This window comes from Dipodomys spectabilis, unplaced genomic scaffold (assembly GCF_019054845.1).
Source record: "Dipodomys spectabilis isolate Male_0828 unplaced genomic scaffold, ASM1905484v1 ptg000092l, whole genome shotgun sequence".
NCBI lineage: Eukaryota > Metazoa > Chordata > Mammalia > Rodentia > Heteromyidae > Dipodomys > Dipodomys spectabilis.
The window spans coordinates 10,545,695-10,573,333 of NW_024870769.1; positions in this window are offsets into that span (position 1 = coordinate 10,545,695).

Below are 27,639 nucleotides of genomic sequence, written 5' to 3' on the forward strand. Positions count from 1 at the left end.
GAAGAGAACACCAAGCTTCAGGAGAGGCTGGAAGTGCTCCTGACACAGAAGGCTGACATGAAGATCAAAATTCATGAGTTACAACAAGCAGTAGGGGAGCGGGAAGAATTGGAAAGACAACAAGACAACTTGAAAGAGTTGGTGACAACATCAAAGTTGGAGAGAGACACCTTTGCAGAGGACCTGAGGGTGGAGAGTTTCATGGGGAAGGAAAAAGTCCAACAGCTCTTAGAGGAGGTGAGCCAACTGAGAGAAGGGGTGAGGCAGGTGTTGGGCCAAGAGAGCAAGCTGGTGGAGCTGAGAAAGCAGCTGTCAGAGCTGCAACCCTCATAGCCCCCTGCAGGGCCATCTCAGGATGAGCAGCAGCCGCAGGCTCAGGCCCTCCAGTTGCAGGAAGAGCTCAAGAACCTGGAGGAACAACTTCATATCCAGGAAGAGGAAAACCAGAGCCTCAGTCTCCAAGACCTAGAGCAGCAGCAATGGCTGCGGATCCTGGAGAAGGAGGCTGAGGAATGGGATCGGCATGCCAAGGCTCAGCACAAAGTCCTTGATGCAATGGAGACGGAACATAAGACCTTGAGATGCACACTGGTGCACAACCAAGAATTGAAAGATCAGCTGGCCCAGTTGCAGGATGCTTTCCATGGGCTGAGTGGTGAGAAGGAGGAGCTCACCAGCATCCTGCACTCAGAGCAGCAGGTGAAGAAACATCTGCAGGAGAAGTTAGAAGGATGGAAAGAGATGGCTGAGTTAAAGAGCCAAGCAGCTCAGAATCTTCAGGAACTTCATGACCAGTACCTGGCCCAGCTGCAGGAGCGCAGATCCACCTGTGAACAGCACAGAGCCTCCACTCAGCAGCTGACATTAGAAAAGAAGGCTCTGCAGCAGCACCTGCGGAGGCAGACCCAGTTGCTGGAGCAGCAACAGTGGGAGCAGGTACAGAGAAAGTTGGAGGATCAGATAGTGCCTCAAAAGTTACAGGACACATTGAAGTGCCTAGAAGCAACAAGACATGAGAATGAGCGGCTATAGGCCCAGCTGAGCTTCCTGGCTTTCCCTAGGGAAGGTGAGGATGTGAGCAAAGAAGAAGAAAAGGGTGAGGAGGAGGCTCTATCTGATATGACTACCCCAGAGGAGGTAACCAACCCACAAGCCATGTGGGATTTTTAGCTTGATGCAGTATCAGTTGCTTAATCAAAGAAGCTAAAACTTACCCAGCAGCTGCAGGAGCAGCAGGCCAACTGCAGGTGCCTGGCCAACTTGGCAGTACAATGCCAGAGAAAGCTAGAGCAACAATCCCTCTTCCCCAAGAGCTGGAACCACAGAATGTCTGGGGACAGGAAGCAGGACACGCAGGTGACCAAGAAGAAGCTGAAAATCTGCTTCACCCATGATCTGCCCGACAAGGTAGACTATCAGAATCAAGTGGATGAACTCCGCCAGCTGTCAGAACACATCAGCGCCATTGAAGACTCCGTAGTTTTCTGTAAAGAACAGATGGAAGTCCTGGATGAGCTGTGTCAGGAGAAAGATGAGTGTGTCAACTGGCTGTCTCAGGAGAAGAGGGATAAGAAGGAGATGTAGGAGCTGCTGTTGACCTAGCAGGTAAAGGCACAGAGTGTCAGAACAAGATGCTGGCAGCAGGTGAAGGCACAGAGTGCCAGGACAAGATGCTGGCAGCCACCGAGACCCCTGCTGCTGAGGCCACCTCAGACCTGTTGGGCTCCACAAAGATGGAAGTTGGTGGAGAGACAGCAAGGTTTTGAGGAAGTGCAACTTGAAGACAATGTGGAGCCTGCCCAAAGAGAAGCTGGTGTGCTTTGCCCCCTGGAATCCTACCGCAGAGCATATTGTGCTGCTGATATTCAGTACCACCAAAAGCTTGCTGGCTTGGGCAACGAACACTCCTTCCTTTTGTTCTCCAGACTGATGTAAATAATGAGTTTAAGATAATTTACCATCTAAAGATGCAGCAGTCACCACCTAGAGAAGAGGGCTCCTGTTCTCTTGCATGTGCTTTGTGACATGGTGACCGGGTGGAATTCTCTCAGGCCTTGTTATAATGGGAGATGGGAAGGGGTAACTGCAGGCCACACATAGCAGAGATTGCTAGAAGGGAGCCCAAAATTCTAGAGACATCCAATAGCCCATTGGTTGCTAGATTCCCATGTAATGGTTATTTCAAAGAGTAAACTCTTACAAAGGAAGATGAGGAATCATGGCATAGTTTTCTATTGTATTAGTGATGTTATTTGTATAAATTACTTCCATACTATAATACTCATTGTTTTCTGATATATTTTCACACTGATTTATGGAGTAGTTTTCATAGTTCTTTGGATTTTTAAGGAAAAAAATTATATTTCCTCAAGTGAGACATTTCATTACTTAGCATTATATGTTGGTGTATTTATGCATTAAAAAATCATACTTTGGTCTTTTTTTTGGTCTTTTGTAGCTTTTTTTTTTTCCAGGGCTGAGGACCGAACCCAGGGCATTGCGCATGCCGGGTGGGCGCCCTTCTCCTGGACTAAACCCCCAGGCTAAAAGGAGCAAAATCGATTTGAAGGTATCTTGTTTGTAAACATTTGTCAGATACTAATTTTTTTCTTTTTGTATTAAAATTCAACTATGGATGTATATGAATGGAAATAAATGGAGATACTTTTTCTCCTACAAAAAAAAGTTTAAAAAAATCATACTTTGTACCAATAACACTGAATTTTCTTGTTTGTATTTTACATACTATGATGGCAGTACCCTGGAGTAAAACAAAATACAAACTGTGAGAAAGAAGAACAGGTTATTAAACCTGACAGTTTGGGAAAAAGTAATATTAATAACAAATAAAGGTGCTCAACAGTGGAAAAAACATATACCAAAGAAGTGTAGAAATGCAATATAGAATAATATACGTAATTATAGAACATTTATAGTGAGAATATCAAGCATCTCAGTTTTTCACTTATGAATTTTCAAGAGATGAATGTGGCATACTGTTCATTACATCTAATAAAAGTATTAAAATTCAAAAAAGTTGACATGTTTAAAACAAACTTTACAACTTTGGGGGAGGGAAGGGAGGAGTTGGGGAGGTGAGCAGGGAAGGGATGGTAGGGGAAAAACAAAGGAGGAGGTAACAATGCTAGATAGGAAATGTAATCATTACCTTACTCAAGTAACTGTAACCCCTCTGTACAGTATTTTTACAATAAAAAAGTTGAACATATTGTTTATGAAAGCTATGGCACTTGTGTAGTGTCTCCAAAGTATTGGTAGACCTGAACAATTATTACACTCCAGAACAGAGAATGTATACAGTTTGTATTGTAGAACATGATATTGAAAAGAACATCCTTTAATATCCCCCAAGGACACCAAAGGACAAAATGTTTTTAAAAAGGAGAGAGAGCTAAAGACTTGTTTCTGGAGACCTCATGCTATTTATGTTTATCAATTCATCATCCTCCGAGTATGTATTTTCAAACAGTTTTAATGCCTATCACCAAACCATTTCCTAGTCCTTCATCCTTCCTAATCTTGTCTCTAGAGATATGATGATACTTGTTCCAAAGCATTCCTGAAACCCAGCAACACAAACTGCCTAGTCTAGGGATTCTTTCAGAGAGTTCTGAGTTTCTTAGCTCTTTCTAGTGGCATTTTATTTTCCATTTCAAGTCAGGTGAGCACATGGGTATGGAACATCGTGATAGGTAGTTACATGGTAGACACCAGGAAGTTTTCTGAGGCCATACACAGTCTTAGAGTAATTCATTTTGTGACCTTGATATAATATATATTATATATTATATAATATATATATATATAATATATATATATTACAATCACCAACCAATGTTTGGGAAATCTTATTCTTTCCTTTCTGCTGCTGTTGGAGACTTATATTCCAGAACTGTTTACCTTAGAGCTCCAGTTTCTTAGCCCATACCAACAGGACTATATTTGGGTTAAGTGTATTAGATATTTCTATTGTTATTATAAAGGTGATATAAAGAGCAGTAAGTCAGGTACTGAGCACATTTGGTGTTTGGTTTTTGTTATCACTGAGATTTGAACTCAAGTTCTCAATCTTGCTAGCAGGTGATTTACTGCTGAGCTATGCCTCCAGCTCTCCAAGTTATTGTGGATGTGCCCTGGGCTACAGGGTTGAAGCTGTTTCTCTTTTAAAATATCTTCTCACTTGAATTGGCTTTCTTCTTTCCCACTTTATTTCTACTTAGTCTGGAATTTGAGCCTTTGAAAAAGTATTCAGACTGGGAAAATTCAGTCTGGAATTCAGACTTAAAAAAATAACTCACTCTCTATCTTTTTTGAACACCCAATCTATTTGTTCCCCTCCTCTCTCTGTCTGTTTCCTATTTGTTTCCCTGTTTCCCTCCCTTTTTCCTTTCCTTTCCTTCCTCCTTCCTCTCCTTCTACTTTCCCTCCTTTCCTATCTCTTTCCCTCCCTTCCTTTATTTTTATATGCTGGTACTGGGGCTTGAACTCAGGACCTGGGTAATGTCCCTTAGCTTTTTTCACTCAAGACTTGGTACTCTACCACTTGGGCTATATTTCAGATTTCAGATTTGTGATGGTTAATTGAAGTCACAGAGACTTTCCTTCCCATGCTGGCTTTGAATTGTGATCCTCAGATTTCAGTTTACTGAATAGCTAAGATTATAGGTGTGAATCATTGGCATAGGACTAGTCCTCTTCAATCTTTTTTTTTTTTTTTTGTCAGTTGTGGAACTTGAACTCAGGGCCTGGATACTGTCCCTGAGCTTTTTTTTGGGGGGGGGGGTCCGGTCGTGGGGCCTGAACTCTGGGCCTGGGTGCTGTCCCTCAGCTCTTCAGCTCAAGGCTAGTGCTCTACCACTTGAGCCACAGCGCCACTTCCAGCTTTTTTTTCTTTTTGCTTATGTGTTGCTGAGGAATTGAACCCAGAGCCTCAGGCATGCAAGGCAAGTGCTCTACCACTGAGCCACCTTCCCAGCCCCTCCCTGAGCTTTTTTGCTCAAGATTAGTGCCACACTTTGTGCCACAGTTCTACTTCTAGTTTTCTGATAATTAATTGGAGATAACAGTCTCACTGACTTTTCTGACTTCAAACCATCATCCTCATGCCTCAGCCTCCTGAGAGCCAAGATTACAGGCATGAGCCACCAGCACCTGGCTTCTCTTTAATCTTAAATATATTTCTAAGTATTAGTTTCAGATTTAGAATTTCTGATGACATTTTCCTCCTTTAGAAGAGAAAGTATATTCATACACAAGTATGGATTCTGCTCTAGGTTACAGTGTTTATTTATTCTGTGAATTTGTAAAATTACTCAACATCTTCATTATTGTTGACCCCCAGGCTCCTCTGTAATGCTGGTATCATAATAATTTAATTATGCTGGATGCCTAGATTGTTAGCTTGAAAGATTAAAAAAAACCCAGGAACCACAAATGTTAAAATGTTCTTTGAAAATTGTGAATTTCTAGACAAGTATTACTTTAGTAAAATACTTCCCATGATGGAAATTTTGTGACTTAGAAATTGACATTCACAGAAGCCTACCACATAAATAAATGAGTCTGAATCTAATTAAAAGGTAATGTTCCGCTATTTGAATTTCTCTGCGTCTAAGATCAGAAAGGCAGGTTTCTCCATTGACATTCTTGGCTCAACTCTGAGCCCAGTGTTTAGACTGTGCCTGACTGGGAACAATCTCAGACACAGTATCATGGGAACTGAACTGAGTCACTGGAAAATGGCAGGTGAGGAGAAACAGGACAGCATGCTTTCTGTTTTATCTGTTCTACGTTTTCCTCTGTGATGGAATGAGTCAGAAATTAGCAAATATGAAGTTCAGTTTGGGGCCATGTAATTTATTTTGAAATAACATTATCCCCAATCAATGATGTCTTATGCAGGGCATTTCAAAGCATCTTTATTCTCTCTCTGGAGGAGCAGGCCTAGGAAAGTGTCTCCAAGCCAGCTTTCCATCAGTATTTGTGATATTTCCAGGTAAGTGCTGGCCACATTCCCAAACTCCTTTTCTGTACTGAGACTTAAAATCCACAAAGCCAGTGCTACTGTTTTTCCCCAATTCTCTCAACAAATTTATTTTTTAAGTGTTTCATACAACTTTGGTTTGCTAATATTTATCACATCTGCGATAGGCATCCCTCTAGCAAATAATCCCACCTGTGTTCTGCTACTTTAGCTACCTAATACATTCTTATTTAGATCATGTGAACACTATAGTTCTAGAGACACAGCTTCTATGTTGTGTGCTTTTCTTGTGTGGACAATACTCCATTGCCAACGCAAAAGGAAACCTCTAGGGAGAGAATTTGTAACCATACACTTAAGCACCAGAGAAAATGGTTGGAGAGCCCTTATAAATATTCATGATACTTACTAAGAAGATCTAATGTGGAAAAGAATGACAAACGAGACTTTCCATCTTGAACAGATAACGTTACTTTCTCACCATTCCTTATTTGCCAGAAGTGTTGAAAACTGTCTCAGGAATTCCAATGAGACACATGTACACATTTTTTTGGCCCTGAAATAGATTAGTATACAGTGTAAAAGGCAGTCTGACCCATGTGTATGGTGCTCACAGTGTCTTTTTTTTTCCTGATGCTAAACAATCAAAATGTTTGATCCCTGCTTCCTGAGTCCTGTCTGGGGAGTAGGGGTGGAGCATTGTCAGCTGATTGGGAATACATTTTAGTCTTCCCTTTCTCTTTCCTTTCCTTACCTTACTTACCTTTCCATTTTCCTTCTGGTATTAGGGCTTAAACTGATGGCCTGAACTCAAGGCCACAGCTCTACCTCTTCAGCCATAGATCCACTTCTGGATTTACATGATTAATTAGAGAAAGAGTCTCATGCCCAAATTGACTTTGAACCATGATCTTCATAGCTCAGCCTCCTGAGTAGCTAGGTTTAAAGGCATGAACCACTAGTGTCCAACTTATCTGGGTATTTTCTAATACTTTCAAGACTGATGACAGTCCACTTTCAGTCACACAATAACACAATACCACAGACTGGGTAAGTTATATAGGGAAAAGGAAGAGGTTTACATTGGCTCATGACTAAATCAAAGACCTCAGGGATGCCTCTGGTTGATGGCCTTCTTGCTGGGAGGTAGAGCAAGCATCACATGCAAGAGACAGGGAATGTGCATGTGTGGCTACTTCTCAGATCCCACCTGGCAACTCCTAGACATCCTCAGCGAAGTATGACTTCCTTCCTTCCTTCCTTCTTTCCTTCCTTGCTTCCTTCCTTCCTTCCCTCCTTCCTTCCTTCTTCCTTTTTTTATTTCAGTCCTGGAATTTGAACTCAGGGCCTTGTGCTTGCTAGGCAGGCACTTTACCATGTGAGCCATACCATAGCCATTTTAGCTTTAGTCATATTTTTGGATATGGTCTTACATGGTTGCATAGGGTCTTCCCACAAAGATGGATTGCAGGCAGACACCTGCACATTTGACTTGTTTGGTGACTGGGGCCTTGCTAATATATTCTACCTACTGCCCCACCCCCCCAGGATGGCCTGGTACTTGGACATTAACTGGAATAAAATATGAGTTACCATGTTCAGCAAAGTCAATTATTTAAGCTTTAGTTTTCTTGTCAGTGAAACAGAGAATTAGCCACATAACTTTCTTTTTGCAAGATCTGATTGCAGTGATAGATTGAGGGGACCCAGCACAGAACTAGAGTAGCCATTAGCTATTATTATTCATGTACAGAATTGTTGAGACAAGGTTCCATCAAAGACAATTTTATGACAAACGTATATGGTCTTACATATACACACCTCAGTTCTGTCACATTCAAGAACTGTAATTTCTGAGCTCATTTTTAATGATCTCTTCCTATCTTCATTCTCAGAGCATTATTCTCTGGGAACCATTGCTTTCAGCTCTCAGCCTCAGTGTTTTTTTCTTACTCTTCCTTCTACCAACAAATTCCTTTGTACTCATTGGTCCTAGAATTCTTGTGTTAGTGAAAGAGTTGTACAGAAATATATTTCCGTACACTGGCAATTCATAGATAGGAAATTAATCTTTGTGTATATCACTTCTGCTCCAAATTAGGTGAGACTTTTTTCATCCCTGAGCAAGAGAACACCTCAATTCAATTCATTCAGACAGGATGAAATTCGTCCAGGTCATATGATAAAGGAAATGCAACAGGTGCTTCAGCCATCTTTGCTGATGAGTGCTGAATCCTTAGTTGGGCCCAGGAATTATCTAAAAGCAGAAGGCAACTTGTCATCCCCCTCTCCATTCTGTATGTGTGTTTGCTCTAAGCTGTTCGCTCTGCAGTCACCTTGTAATCACCTTGATCTGTGGGAAGGACTGGACTAATACAGAGCATTGTTATGGTTATGACAGGGGCTTCAAAAATTCCCAAGGAACAATCATGCCCCCTCAGAATAGACCACCTGCCAGGCAACAATGATTGGCAATTACAACTTTTCCAGGATCCCTTCCCAAGGAAAGAAAGACTAAGATCATGATCTCCTGCAACTAGTCTGTGACCAAGACTGTTTCCTCCTCTTGGCTCAGTTTTTTAAATATTTTTTTTGTTGTAAAAATACTGCACAGAGGGGTTACAGTTACATGAGTAAGGTAATGAGTGCATTTCCAATCAAGCTTTGTTACCTCCTCCTTTGTTTTTTCCCCTACCATCCCTTCCCTCTCCACCTCCACAACTCCTCTCTCCTCATCGCCACCCTCCAAGTTGTAAAGTTCATTTTCAACATAGTGTCTTGTACATCTCATTGTTGCAATGGGTCAGTATATTGGCAGTATATTGGCAGCTCTGATATTTTGCTTATTTGTTTATGAATGTGATTGACAATACATTTGTCTTGATTGATCAAAATTATACTGGACTCAGAAAATGAATAAATTATTTAGTTCTCATATGTTCTCTGGGGAATGTATAGATGGTTGTTTATATTTTCTTTCTACTATTTTATTGACTGTAGAGTCCTTTGTACAGTATGCAATTTAAATTGATATGTTAATAACCTTTAAGGACTTTTGAATACTATGTTTGATTTCTTGATTTTTCTCCATCACATATAATTCTTGTGACTTTTTCCTTTCTACTTTTATTGGTTGTGGAGCCTTCTACTTTCTTCTGGCTTATTCTACTTTCCCCCCTGTAGTTTCTTGATATAGACATTTTCAACCTGATGGATTTTTAACCTGACTTTTAAGCAGGTTGAATGCACACCTAACTTCATTTTATTAAATTTTTTTAATTGTAAACATACTGTACAGAGGGGTTACAGTTACATGAGTAAGGTAATGAGTACATTTCCTCCTTTGTTTTTCCCCTATCATCCCTTCCCTCCTCATCTCCCCAACTCCTCCCTCCTGCTCCTCCTTCCCCCATTCCTCCCTCCCACCGAAGTTGTAAAGTTTGTTTTCTACATAGTGTCTTGTACATCTCATTGTTACAATGGGTCAGCCTGTATCCTTAGTTAAGCATTTTGTTATTTGCCTTCTCCTCCCCAAATTATAAAAATGTATATACAAGATGCAGGTTATTGGAATCAAATATAGTGAACACAGGGGTTATACCCTGGGGGAAGAACATATCAAAGAAACAAAAAAAACCCACATAGTACATTTTAAATACATTAAAAACAATAACAAGAAAGAAAAATCCAATTGTGTCCCTATCTTGGGGTTCATTTTGCTTAACATCATCTTATATGGTCATATGTACATAGCTTTTGACCTTTTGTGCATGTCCTAGACTTATACTAGTTATTGCAAATAAAGGAAACCATGGGACCTATGTTTCTTTGGGCCTGACTTACTTCACTTAATATAATTTTTCCAAGTCTTTCCATTTCCTAACAAATGGGGTGATGTCATTCTTTCTGATGGAGGCATAGAATTCCACATTTCTTGATCCATTCATCTGCTGAGGGGCATCTGGGTTGGTTCTATGTCTTAGCTATGGTAAGTAATGCTTTGATAAACATCGTTGTGCTGGTAGCTTTAGTATAGCCTTGTTTGTGATTGTTTGAGTAAATTTGGCTCAGTTCTTTGTCTATTTAAACCTATAGCTATTGTCTGTACCTGGAAGATGGCCAAAGATGGACTGAAGCATTTGCCTCTTCCTGTTGCTGCCCATGGCACATAATAAACCTTCCCTTCTCCCCTTCACTACTACTGACTTTTATTTGCTGTACACATACAGGTGAGTGGTTGGATATGAATATGGAAACCCAAGAATTTGGACTGGGACTTAAAATGCCAGTTTCAGTAAGAGGACTTTAGGGTAGACAATTTCAAGGATCCTCAGAAAGGGAACTTGCTACTGAAGGTTGCCATAATTCTACTGTCCCTAGTGCTAGCTGGGATGATGTATAAGTAGATAAGTAAACTCATGGCTTATTAAGACAGTTGTGATTGCGTTTTCCACAGGGCCTTCCCTGGAATCCCATGCACAAATCAATGCAATTATTATATACAATCTGTGTATTAAATAATTTATCTTGTTGGTGCTTTATTGACTTTTTCAAGTCATAATCTATTTTCATATGCAAAAATCACTAGTCCTTCTTAAAATACTAAGTGCAGAGTTAGTGATTCATAAATCACACACACATATGCGAAGGGAGGCAGAGGAAAGAACTTTTGATGAAATCTGCTTAATAGTTCAGATTGAGTGGGTGGACTCTGAGAAGTTACCATGATTAGATCCCAAGGGACTCTGTTTATAGTGATTTAGCTCAGTGATCCTCCCTTTTCTGAAGGTTTTCTTTCTGCATTTTCAGTTAACTATGGCCAATTACAGTATGAAGATATTGAACAGAAAATTTAAGAAATAAACAATTGCCAAGTGTTAAATTACCCCAAAGTTCTGAGTAGCATGATATGTCTTGCCATCTTGCTTTTTCTGGCCCAGGATGTGAGCTACCCTTTGTCAATGTATCCATGCTCTACTACCTGCTTGCTAGTTGCTAGAAGTTTCCATGTTTATAAGACTATCTGATGTCTTGCCACAGGGCCTGTTATCTTTTCTTTCCCCTTCCTCTCTTTCTCTTCCTCTTCATTTTCTTCTTCTTCTTCCCTCTTATCCTCCATCCTTCCCTTCCTCCCTCCTCTCACAGTCTGTCTTTGCAGCCCAGACTGACACAACAGTCACGATCCTCCTGCTTCTGCCTTCTGAGCTGCTGAATGCTAGGATCACAGGCGTGTGTCACCTGGCCTAGCATGGCACTTATTTTCAGGTAATCCTAAGGGACAAAAAGCATAAGATGCTGGTAATTTAGGTATGCAAAAGACAAGCTATAGAAGGCTTCCATTCAGAAATGATGACAGTTTATCTTCCGTCTGAAGGAATAGGAGAACAAGAGTGTGTATAGGGTTGGGAACTATGCAATGTTGTCAGCATCCCACTGGAGATTCTTATAACCAAGTCTCCACAGACAGAGGAGGAAAAAAATGTAATGTACCCTGTGTTATCCTGAGTTTAAAGAAGCCTTGATGTGTGACTGAGTTGCATGGCCTGTCTGGAAATGCTGGATGCTATTTAGAATGACTCGTGGGATTCTGCACAGTGCTGGACAGAGTCCTTCCCTGCTGGTGACACTCCTCACAAGCTTTCTACCTGCACAAGCTACAAGACCATCCAGTATGCAGCTTTTAAGATTAGATATAAATGACCAATGAGGGGGTTGGGGTTCAGTGGCTCATGTCTGTCATCCCAGGAGGGGCTTACAGATATTGAGCAGGAGGGAGTTCTTTCCTCTTCCTCCCTTCAGTCTTGGGAGGCTGAGATGTGAGGATCATCTGAGTTTCAAAGCCAGGCAAATTAGGAAAGTCCAAGAGATTATTATTTCCAATTAACCACCAAAAAGCTGAATGTGGAGTTGTGGCTCAAGTGGTAGAGTGCTAGCCATGAGCACAAAAGCTCAAGGACAGCACCCAGACCCTAGGTTCAAGCCCCAGAACTAGCATGAAACAAACAAATCAACAATGATGGGTACTGAGTTCTAAGGACTTCCCTTTGCGAGGCACTTTTCAGCACTTCCCAAAATTATCCTCTTGACTTTTTATAATCAGGGAACCATTTATGTGATTATCTTATTTAGGAACTAGGGAAATTAAGCTGTGTGTGTGGTCAGTGAGTGGCCTGAGGTTCCCCAGTGGTTAACCTGGCAACACTGCTCTGTCTACTTCAGCAGGTCAAGCAGAGTTCTACAAGTACCTATGTCTGACTCCCCACTAGACTCCTGGGATCTTGATCTTTCTGTTAGGGAGGGGATGTGAGGGGATGACAAAGCTTCTTATGTGTGGTCCAGGGTGAGAAGTACTGACTCTGGGTCTCTACCCCACTTGGTGCAGTTGCTCTTCGTTCTCTGTCCAGAGAAACTTGGATGGACTTGCACAGCCTGGAATTTAGCCAGTGCCAAAGGCCTTCTTTTGCTCCTATTCCATCAGAGAGTGCCATCCTCTGATGGAAAGAAACTAAGAAAAATCAGACAGAAAGAATCAAGGTGTCATGTGGGAAGAAAGACATTTCTTAGTTCTCTATATCATTTTTCATGCCAATTGCAAGAGATTTTCTGTTTTCATACAGAATTTCCTTTTCTCTTTTCTATGCTTTCCAAAATCATTGCTTCTGTCTTTAATCCATCTGCGGTTCAACCTTCACTCTACATTCAGAGTTTGTCTCTTCAGGCCTTGGCTTACTGTTGCATAAAACAAAGCAGGTCCCATTTTTCATTAAATATTAATGGCAGTGCAATTGAGCTGAGCCCTTGGAGTTTTTAATCATCCCACTTTTGATCACTAAATCCCATTTTGGTTTATTGATGATGTCAATAAGATGAAATATGGATGGTACAATGCTGGAGTTCTAGCATCAGAAGAAAATTACATTCTGCCATGATGTCAGTTCCTGTGTTTACTCATGGCATGGATCAATAGATTGGAGTATAGATCTTAGACAAAATGCTATTATGAGAATCTATGCAAATCTGTGTTTGCAGCCTATCACCAATTGCTAAATAAAATACATATTTGACTAGTGGAAACAGGCAATCACACACATACTTCTGTCAGCCCAGGGGACTATGTTACTCAGTTTTCTGTCATTGTAACAAAATACACCTGAGATAAACATTTTTAGAAGATTGAAAGATTGATTTTGGCTTATGGTTTCAGAGTTTCCATTCATGGTCCATTGCTTTGGGCTTGTGGTGAGGTAATACACCACGGCAAAGCCATGTCACAGAGGTGAATTGCTCTGGGAAGTGAAAGATGAGAGAGGATAAGGCTTGCATCCAAAGATATTATCCAGTGGCATACCCCAAGTCTTCATGTCCTTCCTTCCACAAGGCCACACCCCAAAAGTTTCCACCATCACCTTACAGTGGTTCCAGGAAATCAAACCCTCAGCACATGGGGACATCTTTTGGGGGACGTTCAAGATGTAAACTGTAGCAGTAATCTTCCATCCTGAGTTGTACATTTATTGAGAAATCCTGAGGTCTTCACACTAGAGAGAATAAAAGAAAGAAAAGAAGGAGGAGAAAGAGGAGGAGGAGGAGGAGAAGGAAGAAAAAAAAAGGAGAAAGTGAAGGAAGAGAAGAGGATGAAGGAAGAGAAGAGGAGGAAGAAGTGAAGAAGGAGGAAATGAAGAAAGAGGAAGAGGAAGGAGAAGAACAGGGAAGGATGTTGTGGTAAGAGATGTGAAAACAATCTTTGACAAACCATGAGAAAGTTGTGTGGGAACCCAAGCTCCATTCATGAGAAGCTTGTCTGGAAGTTTCAACAGCAATTGTGTTTTGAACCCCTTCTTGGATGTGGTATTTGTTTCACATGACAAGACATCTGCTTTATCTAGGTGCCATTCATGTTATGATCTCTGGGTTTCCAAAGATCAACACAGAAAGACTGGATTGAGACCCAAAGTAGCGTGAAACCAGGGTAAACCACAGCACAAAACATCAACACTCTACTTGCCAAGAGAGCTAGCAGTAACTCATACCTGTAATTCTAACTACTCAGAAAAAACTGACGATCACAGTTCAAAGGCAGCCCAGGCAAAAATGACAATGAGACTCTATCTCCAATGAACCACCAAGAAGCTAGAAGTGGAGCTGTGGCTCAAGTGGTAGGGTACCAGCCTTGAGTGAAAACAGCTAAGGGGCATTGCTTAGGACCCAAATTAAAGCCCCAGTACTGGCACAAAATAAATTAATTAAATTAAATGAATGGCAGGATAGTAAACATGTTCCTTTCAAGGTGGGTGTTATCAGGACTGGGAGGGTGAATGAGAGTGAATATGGTGGAAATATTTAAATGCATGGATTTGGAGACAGAATAATGGACCCTGTTCCATTTTGGATAAAGGGGAGGAGGGATAAAAGTTTGACAGAGAGGAAAATGTTGATGGGGTACAGTGTGTAAATATATGGACATACCAATGAAACACCCCTTGAACGGCTAATGAATGTCAATTTGAAAAGTATTAGGGAAATGTGATTTATCTGCAGGAATTTAGAAAAACACAAACAAAACTCCGAAACCATAGAGGGGTGTCGGTACAGGGAGCAGGCACAGGAAGCTAGAGCTTATGTGAAACCCAGTGTAAGAAGTGAAGTGATTTTAAAAAATGTTAAAAATACCTTAACTGATGAGATACAAATGGTAGGCACTCTAGTTGTAGATATTTTCTATGGATAATTTAGTTCTTCAAGCTCCTTTGAAACTAATTGCTTCTCTAGGGGATAGAAGAGAGGGGATGGTACTGCAATTCACAGACAGATCAATGCTGGGTTTAACATTTGATAAAGTTCACCTGCCAAAGAATAGGAGGAAAGAAGGGAAAAATGGAAGAAAACAGTTTTTAGAGGCAAATCTATTTCTCTTGTATACAGGTGCTAATTTTTGAACAGCCTTTCCTCTTGTCTCTTTGCCTTTTTCTTTCTCCTTCTTACCCTTTCTCCCTTCACGTTCACTTCTAAAAACAAATCACTGAATGTAACAGGGTTCCGGGTTCCAATCACTAGCCAGGGCATTGAGATTGGGATGTGAAGTTATGTAAGTGTGGTTCCTGACTCAAGCTGCTGCTACTTACTAGAGAAGAGAAGATAGACTGAGAGCAAACGTTTAGGAGTCCTGAATTTCATTGTTCATTGTGTTGTTACATAGGTAGATGTTTGGATTTGGTTGAGTTCCTTAACCAGTGGTTGTTTTAAAATTTCTTATAGACAAAATAGAGATTAAAGAGTTCCCAGACTCTCATAAGGCATCAACATTTGCCTCAATTTTCAGGAAATAAATTGAAATACAAGCAAGCATAATTATTTGCATGAGGTAACTAATGGCCGAGGTTGACTTACCTCCAGTGTTTTCTATAGCAAGCTTTCAAGGGAATCAGAGCCCAGTGAAAAGCCCATGAGCACAGAGGCTAACTTAATGTAAAGATTAGGATCACTATCATATTTTCTTACTTGGACTGTGTGCTTGGTTATGGTCTGAATATGAGCCTCTGTGACTGGTTGAGATTTTTGGAAATTATAGTAGCCCTGCCTTTTACTGGAATTTGCCTTGAGGTTAATCTCTTCCTTAGAAGAAAGGCTTTAGTTATAGATGTTAAAGAGGGCTTCAGACTGAAGCCTGGTTTGTACACATGACCTCTCATATTCAACTGTTAAATTTAAAACAAATTGTGATTGGGTGCCAGTGGCTCACTCCTGTAATCCTAGCTACTCAGGAGGCTGAGATCTGAGGATTGAGATTTGAGACCAGCTTGGTCAAGAAAGTGAATGAGACTCTAGTTAGCCACCACCAAGTCAAAAGTGAAGCTGTGGCTCAATTGGTAGAGCTCCAGCCTTGAGCAAAAAAGCACAGGGACAGCACCCAAACCCTGAGTTCAAGCCCCAATACCAGAACACACACACACACACACACACACACACACACACACACACACACACACACATACACACACACCCCAAACAAATTGTATTAATTTTTTTTGCTAATTATTATTTTAATTGCACAAATTGATGGTATATGACATTATAATTTGCTACATATCTTTAATAAAATCAGAATAGTTAACACTTTCATTTCTCTGTCCATTTTTAGAGATTATTTTATTTAATTATTTATTTTGGGCCAGTACTGGAGCTTAAACTTAGGCCTCAGGCTGTTTTACTTGGATTTTTCACTCAAGGCTGGTGCTCTACCACTTGATCTATACCTCCACTTCTGGCTTTTTGCTGGTTAATTGGAGGAGTCACATGGTCTTGTCTGTCTGGATTGGTGTGGAACTTGAATCCTTAAATCTCAGCCTCCTGAGTAGCTAGGATTATGGGCATGAACCACCTCTAGCTCAGTTTCACAAATTTTTGGTGATCGCATAATAATTGTATGCACATATTTATGGAATGTAATGTGATGTTTTCATCCATGTGTACAATTACATGATAATCAAATCAGACTAATTAACATTTTCATTTATCATCACCTTCAGGCTTCTCTCTACATATTCATAAAACGCATAATAGGGTGTGAACCACAATCTCTTTCTCCACTATTCTGTAGAACATTAGAACTAATTTGTTCTATCTGATTTGTTGCTTTGTAGACCTTTAAAAAATTATACCTTTGAGGTTATTTCTTCTGAAATTTTACATACTAAAGTGAAGCACTAGTTCAACTGGGACACTGTGAATACATAAGAAAAATATTGCTTCCTGTTAATGACCACAGCTAGCCTTTGTACCTGGGGTGCAATGAACCATAATTATAATGTAGTCAGAAAAATAATGCATCTAAATTAAACTGATTTTTCTTGTTATTATTCCCCAAATGGTGCAATTATTTTTGCATTGACTCTACAACTTACTGAGTTTTAAAATAATCTATAGGTAACGTAAAGTATATGAATAAATGTCTGTCAATGATGACAAATACTACGACACTTTATATAAGGGACTTGAGTATCCACAGATTTTGGTATCTGAAAAAAATAAACCATGGACCTCGTCTTTTGTGGATGCTGACAGATGACTGAGCATTAGGAAATGAATTCAAGGATGTTGTTAAGAAGAGCAGAAACAGGACAAAGGGTGAACCAATGCAATGGAGATACTCACTAGACACTAGGTTGAAAATGAACTTTACAACTTGGGGTGGAGAGGAATATGGGGGAAAGTGGGAGAAAATGAGGGAGGAAGTAACACTATTCAAAAAGAAATATATTCATTACCTTACTTATGTAACTGTAACCCCTCTGTACATAATTTTTACAATAAAAGTAAAAGTAAACATTAAACTTTTTTTTTTAAAAAGCACAGAGTGACACCAGTGAGAGCATGTAAAAGACAGTTCTATAGTCATAATCTGCAATGCCTCTGGAAGCCATGTGTTGAACCAACCCATGGCCCTATATGGAGGTGCTGGTACTTTAAGAGATGTCTGGGGCTCATGCTTGTAATCCTAGTCACTCAAGGGGCTTAGAACTAAGGATCTTGGTTTGAAGTCAGTCCAGGAAGATGAATCTGAGAGACTCTTGTTTCTAATTAACCAGTAAAATATAGTTGTAGAGATGTGCCTCATGTAGTAGAGCCATGAGCAAAAAAGCTGAAGGAGAGCCGCATATGCTATAGGTGTGTGCATACACAAGCATGTGTGCATGCATGTACTCATGTACACACAAACACACACAAGAACTTAGTGGAAAGCAGTTAGGTTACGGGGTTCTCTTGTAGGAAAAACTGGGACTTCCTGTGCCTACTTCCATTTTGAGGCCTCTAGGGAACAGCATGATACACAGTCCTGCCATTGCCATGTTGGCGACCTAAAGGAACATGGCTCAATGAGAATGGATTGAAACCTTTGAAATTGTAAGCCAAAATACAATCATTCTCCCTTATCCTTTATTTTTTTACACTTTCCATATGCTCCTCATATACAACTTCTTAGCAAGCAGTTTTAAATGCAGTAGTTTATTTATTTATTAACACTGAATGCGTGCACTAAAACAATCCAATCAGCATGACCAAGCTGTAAATATGGGCCCCCTCTGAATACTGTGTCTCTATGTGTGCATATTATTGGAAATAAGAAAACTAAGAATTTACCAACAATTTTCTTCTGGTCTTAAAATTCATGGGATCAGGGATTTTCTTACGGATCCTGTAAGACTCACTATGAACACATCATGAGTTTATCAAAATAGTAAGCTATGTTAATTCAGCTTTTGAGCAGAGAATAAACTAAACACCACCAACCCAAGAAAGGAATAGTCTGGAAAGCCTCAAGTGGGTATAAAGCTCTTCCTTTCAGTCAGGCACTGGGTTTTCTTTACTTTATGGCTTAACTGAGCAAGAACTCTCTAAGTGGAGACAAACTAGGGGTCAGGGAGGGAGGAGCGAGCAAGGGGGAAGAAGGAGCAGGTGGAATCACACAAGCCTGTCTGGGGTGAGGTAGTGGTGGAGGGAGTTGGTGTGAGTACAGTGGCAGGCGAGTAGGCAGTGGTGGATGGAGATGGGGCTGGGGGAGGTGGCCAGTGACCAGAAGCAGACACTTTTGGTGAGCAAAGAATTGAGAGAAAGAGCACCGAACATCACAGGTGGCCCTGGGATCCTGAGCTCAAAGAAGGGGTGCCAGGCTGAAAGGAAGGGAAGAAAGTGAGGCCAGAGACCATGACAGATCCCAATCCTGAAGATCCACCTCCAACTCTTCAACCTAGAGAGACTCAACTACCGGAGAAATGTAGGAGAACAACAGGATTTCAGCACGTTCTGTGGCTTTGTCTTGGCTGATGCTAGTGACATTCACCCCTAAACACAGAGGAGTGACTTGCAATGGGTGGCAGACAGTGCTGGCTGGGAGTCTTATTGTCAGACTATTTGGTGGTTAAGAAATCGAAGCTATTGAAGGGAAGTGTAGCTGAAGCAAGTCCTACCCACGGAATACCTCGGAGGACAATTTCTGTCATCCCCAGCCCCCCAAGAGCCCCGTCCTACTTGAAAAGGTGAAGCTCAAGGACTCTCTTCCATCTCAGTGGGCCCTGAGCAGATTTTTTTATTGCCTTCCACATCCCCAAAGCATCCCTCTTTCCTGGCCCCACACTGCTCTCATCCCATTGCACCTTGAAAGAAGGGCCAGAAGAACAAAGTTGGGGAGGATGGTTTGGAGGTGGTTTCATAGGACCAATTCCTGGTAATGGGAGAAGAGGTCTCCATCAAGAAGAGGAAAAGGCAGAAGAAGAAAAAGGCAGGATGGAATGGATGATAGATCCCACCACCTAGTCCCCTTCCCCAGCAATACAAACTCTGAAGAGGAGGAGGAGGAGGAGGAAGGGGGGGTGGAGGATGAAGCACCCGCCATTGTCCTTCCATTCAGTACATCCTGAGGAGCTCTGCCCACTACAGGTGACGGAAGGAAAGTGGGCATTATCAGACATCTGCTCTAGCAAAGGTAAGATGAGGCCAGGGATAGATGATGACCTCACGGCAGGTGAAGACTCATTAGATCTGTTCAAATGTTACTGCCCAAGGCCCTTTTAGTGCTTCCCAAGATTTGAGGACAGCTGTGTGGGATACGGACCCATCTCTCCTGTGCTGAGATTATGGGGGGGGGGTTCTTGGCAATGTTCTATTGTAAGTACATAATTTCACCCACACCTTTTCTGCTGCATTTCTCATTTATATTCTTCTCCTCTGGTTGTTTTTTTTATAAAATTGATTTCCCCTTTTTGAGAATGGACCTCATAGCTGGAGTTCAGAGCTGAGCTGAATGAGGAAGGAAAGCTGGAAGTAATGATTTTAATTTACCTCTTTTGTTTTTAATGACATTGGCAGGTGTTTGTAACAACAAGCCTGTCTGTTGTAAATAAAGCAGAGTGGGCTCTTTTATGTTTATAATCCTTCTCCTTCTAGAAAACAGGAAAGGAAGGGAAGGAAAAAAGGAAGGAGAGAGAAAAGAAAGAAGAGGAGGGAGGAGAGAAGAGAGAAGGAAAAGACAGAAAGGAAAAGGAAAAGGAAAAGATTACACTGGGTTATTGATTACTAATGAACCATAGGTCATATTTGTTAGAAATCACTGTCCAGGGCACTTCAAACTACAAACAATGAAAAATATGGAGTCTGCTTTGCTGTGCTTAGGTTTGTCTTATAGAGGAAATCATCATGTGGAAAAATAAATATCATTTAAGAATTGCTCCTTTGAGGCAGGTTCTGGTAATCCTAGCTAATCGGGAGGCTGAGATCTGAGGATTGAGGTTTGAAGTCAGCCTGGGCAGGAAGGTCTGTGAGACTATTATCTCCAATAAACTCATGAAAAGCAGGAAGTGGTGTTGTGGCTCAAATGGTAGAGTGGTAGCCATGAGTACAAAGAGGCTCAGGCCCTGAGTTCAAGACCCAGGATGGACAAAAAAGAAGAAAAACACCAGCTCCTTCTCAGCAAGTATCCTTAAAGAAGCTTTTAATGCTGTTAGGTGCATGTGCTAGTCATCTATGCAGAATGAGTAGCTGCTACTGTCTTGGCCTCACCCACTGAGGGTTTTTTCTTTCAGCCTTCCAACTCTCCTCTACTACAGCCCACCAGAGGGAGCAGTCCAGGCCAGCTGAAGCCAGCCTTTCCTCCCATTAAGGTGATTTGCTCAGGTAATTTGTCTCAGTTATGGAAAGCTAACCTAGACAGTATGTGATTTACAGTGTGACCATGGTGAAATCACAGGTTTGCACAAGTTACCCAAAGTTTACTTCACACTGGCCTATTTCATGCCAAATTTTGGCTCATGAAGGTGGAACACTTTGTAATGGAACAGGCACTGACACAGGTTGATATGATGGCAATTTTGTTTCTCTGGGCAGCAGCTCTTTTTGCTTAAGGCTGGCCCTCTACCACTATGCTTATACTTAGTGTATACTGAAAGTGAGGAAGAGTGAGGAATCGGCTTTCTATCACTCACGGTTTATTAATGCTTACTCTAGAATCACAGAAGGGATCTTAGAATTGCTAACCCACCTTGAACTACCTATCTAGAGGTCAATATTTATTTACTTTTTAGTCTTTAGCTTGAGTCTATAAAGTCATCCTACTTCCACAAGGGACCAATATGCCAGGACCTCTTTTCCACAAGACCCAAATCTACTGATGTACAAGTCCTTATATAAAATGATCTGGAATTTGCCTAACCCCTCCACCATCCTCTTGTCTACTTTAAGTTATCTCTGGCTTCCTTGTCAAACCTAATGCAGTATGATAGCTATTAATCCAGAAAAATGGATTGAAGAATAATTACAAGAAAAATGTTTATGTGTGTTCAGTCCAGATCCAATCTTTTTCAAATATTGTTGAGTGAAGGCTGGTTGAGTCAATGGATGGGAAAGTACAGATACAGAATCTGGCTGTATTAAAATAGTAGTTAGAGGCTGCAAGTGGCCTGTGGTAGAGCAATTTCTTAACATACACAAGTCTTAGATTCCAGCATCCAGGACTATATCCAGGCTGATGGATTACAATCAGAAGTAGAAGAGTTGTGCATATTTTTTTTTTTTTTTTTGTCGGCTGTGGGACTTGAACTCTGGGTCTGGGCACTGTCCCTCAGCTCTTCAGCTCAAGGCGAGCATGCTATACCACTTGAGCTACAGCGCCACTTCTGGTTTTCTGGTGGTTTATTGGAGACAAGAGTTTCACAGACTTTCCTGCCCAGGCTGGCTTTGAACCACGATCCTCAGATCTCAGCCTCCTGAGTAGCTAGGATTACAGGCGTGAGCCACCGACACCTGGCTTGCATCTTGTTTAAGAAGTAAAATAGTGCTACAAGGTTGGCTATGTAACACAGGAATGTGAACTCTGTGACTATTTCCTCAGAACTTTTAACTTCTTTATTAGTTTTGTTTTTTTTCTCTGTGATTCTACTTATGTTTTTCCATTTTGTATTGTCTATTAATTTCCCACTGGGGAGCATCCTGGCCACTACACACAATCATAATTCCTATGTCTCCCTCAACTAAGCAGATAGGTTGATAAATACATTCCTACTCAGTGACTTTATAAATGCCACAGAGTGCCAAGCTGGGTAGTATGTCACGAGTATTTTTCTATTCCTTCAAAGGCCTTGTTTGCCTCATATCAATAATTCTCTTGTCTTGTCTACCTTTGGCTTACACCAAAATGCATTGACTAGTGTTTATAAATTTTTTAAAGACAGATTATATCTTAGAATTTCCTTTGTCCATTGCCCTTAGCCCTTAGTGTGTGTGTGTGTGTGTGTGTGTGTGTGTGTGTGTGTGTGTGTGTGTACCTGTCCTTCATGTTCTGTTCTTTGTTGGTTTACTCCAAGGTTCAGAAAATAGCCCCCTACCAGTTTCAACAAATAAAAATTTCTTGGACATGCATCTGCCTTTTACCTGCCTATTACGTAATAATACTTTCAGTCTATGCCATCCGAGTTAAGTTGCTGGGACAGAGGCAAGATAACCAGCGCTTATCATAGATGCCATGTGGTTGTTAATAGAAAAAAATTCCCAGTTTCTGATTGACTTTATCCATTTCACCCAGTACATTTTCTCCAGTTTTCTAGAAAGGTTACAGGGAAGAATACATACATTTTTGAGATTTTGCAATATTGTCTTCAACTTACTTTTACCTATAATTTCTACTGGTTTGGTTAATTTGGAATACAATTTTTCTCCAAATCTTTTTTTTTTTTTGGTGGTGGTGGTTCTGAGAATTGAACTCAGGATCTTGAGCTTGTCAAGATGGTGCTCTATTATTGGAACCATACCTCTGGGACTCTCAAGAGGTTTTAATAAATATTTCATTGCAGTTAAAGAACACTGAACACTGAGTGTAGATTTTGCTAGTTCTATATAAAACATCAATTCTAAAATATTACATCCTACAATCCCCTGGAGCTATTAAATTTTGTTTCCCACAAAGGTAATTATTTTTAAGCATTAGTTATTCATATGAGGGTCACATATTGTGACAAGTCCATCTAAACATACAATGTACCTGATCAGACTCATCCCTGCCACCTACTCATCCCCTGCTTCCATTCATAAACCAGTCTTAAAAACCATCATTGCTCCATTTTCACATATGCCATCATGTATTTTGGAGCATATTCACCTCTTTCTCTTTCCCACTAGCACTCATACCCCAGGCAGATAATAGGTTATTTATTTAATTTTATTGTGAAGGTGATGGACAGAGGGGTTATAGTTACATAAGGCAGGTAATGAGTACATTTCTTTTTGAACAGTGTTACCTCTTCCCTCATTTTCCATTTCATGGGTTCATTTTGATAAACATCATTTTGTGTGATGATATGCACATAGCTATTGAGCCTTTGTGATCCTCTCCTAAGAATATCCTTCTTTAGTCTCATTGTGTGAATGTTTAGAGTCCTGTTTAATTTATCGTATCCAAGGGTAAATTGTATTTGGCTTATAGTACTGTATTTTACTTTAATCTCAGAAAATTTTAAATAATGAAATCATTATAATGCCTTTTTGTGCCTTCCTTTTCTTCAGGAAAATTCTATTTATATCTTAGTCCATTCAGCTTGTGCTTAACAAAATTTCATAGCCTCTCAGATTTTAAGGCTGGGAAGTCTGAGGCCAAGGTACCAGCACTGTGTGGTAAGGGTATGCTCTCTGATCAAAGATAGCACTATTTCCTGGCTGGGTAGATCATGCCTATAATCCCAGCTACTCAAAAGACAGAAATCAGGAGGATTAAATTTCAATTGTGAGCCGTTTTTCTCTGGGATGGTGATATGTGGTATGGTCTTCTCTCATGATGCTGACCACCAATCCTCAGCTGGCCACACACTGACATGAGAATAAACATGTGGCACTGCAAAGTACACTATTATAAAGCTGTGATGTCCGGTAGTGGGCTGTATCCAACACGTGTGACTACCCATATGATGGGTTTATTGAAATGTGATCCCATTGCAGGTCAAGGAACATCTACCCATGACCCTAGTGGTTCTGTTTCCCTGGAGGTGCCTGACAGAGTGACTGGCCAAGTCTCATTCCTGATGTGAGAGAGAAACTATGCCATTTCAAATATGATACTACTTTACATTTTGTGTTGATTTTATAAATCAATCAGATTTACAAAGTTCTTTTTTCATTCTTAGTTTGCTGCTTGACTTTAAATGAATTATTAATAGCAATGGATGATTAACGAATACTTTTATTCTGGACTATGGTATTCATATATATTTTTTCTCTCCTGTTTATTAATGTGCTTATTATGATTGATTTCAAGAATAAGGCCAATTCCTTTTATTTTGGGAATTTGTTCATGATAAATAAGTCTTTTAAGTATATTGGCAGCTCTGATATTTTGCTTATTTGTTTATGAGTGCGATTGACTAGTTATACAATACATTTGTCTCAATTTATCAAAATTATCCTGGACTCAGAAAGTGAATAAATTATTTAGATCTCATCTGTTCTCTGGGGAATGTATAGATAGTTGTTTATATTTCTTTTGACTATTTTACCACCTGTAGAGTCCTTTATACAGTATGCAATTTAAATTGATATGTTAATAACCTTTAAGGACTTTTGAATTCTATTTTTGATTTCTTGATTTTTCTCCATCACGTATAATTCTTGCTACTTTTTCTTTCAATTTTTATTGGTTGTGGCACCTTCTACTTTCTTCTGGCTTATTCTACTTTTTCCCCTGTAGTTTCTTGATATAGACATTTTCAACCAATAGATTTTTAACCTGACTTTTAAGCAGGTTGAATGCACAACCTAACTTCATTTTATTAAATGTTTTTTATTGTAAACATACTGTACAAAGGGAGTACAGTTACATGAGTAAGGTAATGAGTACATTTCCTATTGAGCGTTGTTACCTCCTCCTTTGTTTTTCCCCTACTATCCCTTCCCTCCCCACTTCCCCAACTCCTCTCTTCCCCCACCAAAGTTGGAAACTTTGTTTTCAACATAGTGTCTTGTACATCTCACTGTTACAATGGGTCAGCCTGTATTCTTAGTTAAACATTTTGTTATTTGCCTTCCCCTCTCCAAATTATAAAAATGTATATACAAGATGTAGGACACTGGAATCAAATATAGTGAAAACAGGGGTTATACCATGGGGGGAAGAACATACCAAAGAAACAAAAAAACCCCACATAGTATATTTTAAATACGTTAAAAACAATAGCAAGAAAAAAAAACAGTTGTGTCCCTGTCTTGGGGTTCATTTTGCTTAACATCATCTTATATGGTCATATATACATAGCTTTTGACCTTTTGTGCATGTCCTAGACTTATACTAGTTGTTGCAAATAAGGGAAACCATGGGACCTCTGTTTCTATAGGCCTGGCTTACTTCACTTAGTACAATTTTTTCCAAGTCTTTCCATTTCCTAACAAATGGGGCAATGTCATTCTTTCTGATGGAGACATAGAATTCTATTGTAAAGATATACCACCTTTTCTTGATCCATTCATCTGCTGAGGGGCACCTGGGTTGGTTCCATATCTTAGCTATGGTAAATAGTGCTTTGCTAAACATAGTTGTGCTGGTAGCTTTAGTATGGCCTTGTTTGTGATAGTTCGGGTAAATGCCCCAAAGTGGGATTGCTGGGTCATAGGGGAGCTCTATGTGGAGTCTTTTGAGGAGCCTCCATACTGCTTTCCAAAGTGGCACAACCAAACTTCTAAGTATCTTCTTTTTCTTTCATTTGATCTCTCGACTATTGAATCCTTATAAAACCCCATGGGTAGTTGCATTAGTTACTTTTGCACAGCTCTGTATAAGTTGTAAGCTACTTAAAGGAGGAATGATCTAATCTGGCTCATGGTGAGGCAGAGCATCATGGCAGTAGGAGCATGTGGAATAGAAGGCTGGGCCCTTCAGAGTGGACAGGAAAGAAGCAGAGAGCAGGGATGTAAAGGCCAAGGAAACTAGGCATAACCCTCTAAGGCATGTGCCAATGCTCTACTTCCTTCAACTGTCTCTATCAACTAGTTTCCAGAACCTCCCCTAAAGAACACCACATGACGGGAACCTGTGTTCAGTACAGGAGCCTGTGGGAGATACTTCATCTTCTTCCCATGACAGCAGTAAAGCCACAGAGAATCTCAGATAAATACTCAAGGCTTACTTCACATCACTGCTCTTAGTTAACCTCCAATCACTTTTCCTTACATCTCAGCCATAAATATCCCCAATTCTGTTCTTGTGGTAGAGTCGTATTTTTACTTTGGTCTCTGGTTTCCTCATAAACTCAAAAACAAATATTTTCTCTTTTTTTATTAAACTCATCATTTAATGATTAACAGATGGTATTGTGGACAAAGCTGTTCTCATTTGTATTTTTGGTAGGTAATATTATGTTTACATGTTACCTATTCTCTAGGCTTTATTAGAAAATATAATTGGCCAAAAAATATATATTTATAATATAAACATGAGATTTGATATAGAATGAAATGATTAGATGAAGCAAATTAATACAGCATCTGGATTTTTAATCTAACTTGTATCTTTTGAGTTGTTGGCAACATAGTTTTAGGCCATACCCCAGACTTGTTGAATAGAGGCTTCAAGGAATCCAATTTTCTTTTTTAAATTTTTTTACATTTTTTATTGTTATTATAAAGATGATGTATAGGGAGGCTACAGTTACATAAGTCAGGTAATGAGTACATTTCTTTTTGGACAATGTAACCTTTTCCCTCACTTCCAGTTTTTCCTGCCTGAACCCACCAAGGGATCCAGTTTTTACTAGAGTTTGAGAAGATAGCTTTAAACTAACCATATAGATGTGTTTATTGTACCACATCCAATTTGAAATACTACTCCACTTTGCATAGGATGCAAGACTCATACAGCAAAATAACCATTACCTCCTTCTTGTCCTATGTGTTGACCATTGTACCCCAACATGTTACCCCAGGAGACATTTATGCTTTAAATGACTAATTACCTTTTAAAGAAATGGGAGTCAAGTGCCAGAGGCTCATACCTGTAATCATAGCTGTTCAGGAGGCTGAGATCTGAGGATCAAGGTTTGAAGCCAGCCCAGACAGGAAAGTCCATGACACACTTATCTCTAGCTGTTGCTTAAGTGGTACAGTACTAGCTTTGAGCAAAACTGCTAAGGACAGAACCCAGGTGCTGAATTCAAGCCATAGTACTGGCAAAAAAAAATTAAAAAGGAAACGAATATTAAATGAGGAGCTAAAATTTCTAGCATCTATTTTTAATGTAGATCAATTTTTCCATCTTGTACCTACCTTGTGTGTGAAAAACTTCCTTAAAAGCAGTATAACTGTACTAGTAAACAAATGCAGATTTTATTTTCTGCAAAACTATTTTACCCTCAATTAAAAATATTTTTTCAATGAATACTAGGTTACAGGTAAATAATGTCTTTTAAGTATACAAAGTGTTACCATCTTCTGACTTTTGTATAGCTTCTCACAAAAAGTCTGTAGTAATTCTTATTTTATTTTCTTTGAATATCTGGAAATTTCTATAGTTTTCACATCAAAGATTTTATCAGTGTAATTATGGTGTACCTTGAGATGAATGCATGTGTACATATATGTGCATTTGTGTTGACATGTGTGCATGTGTGTGT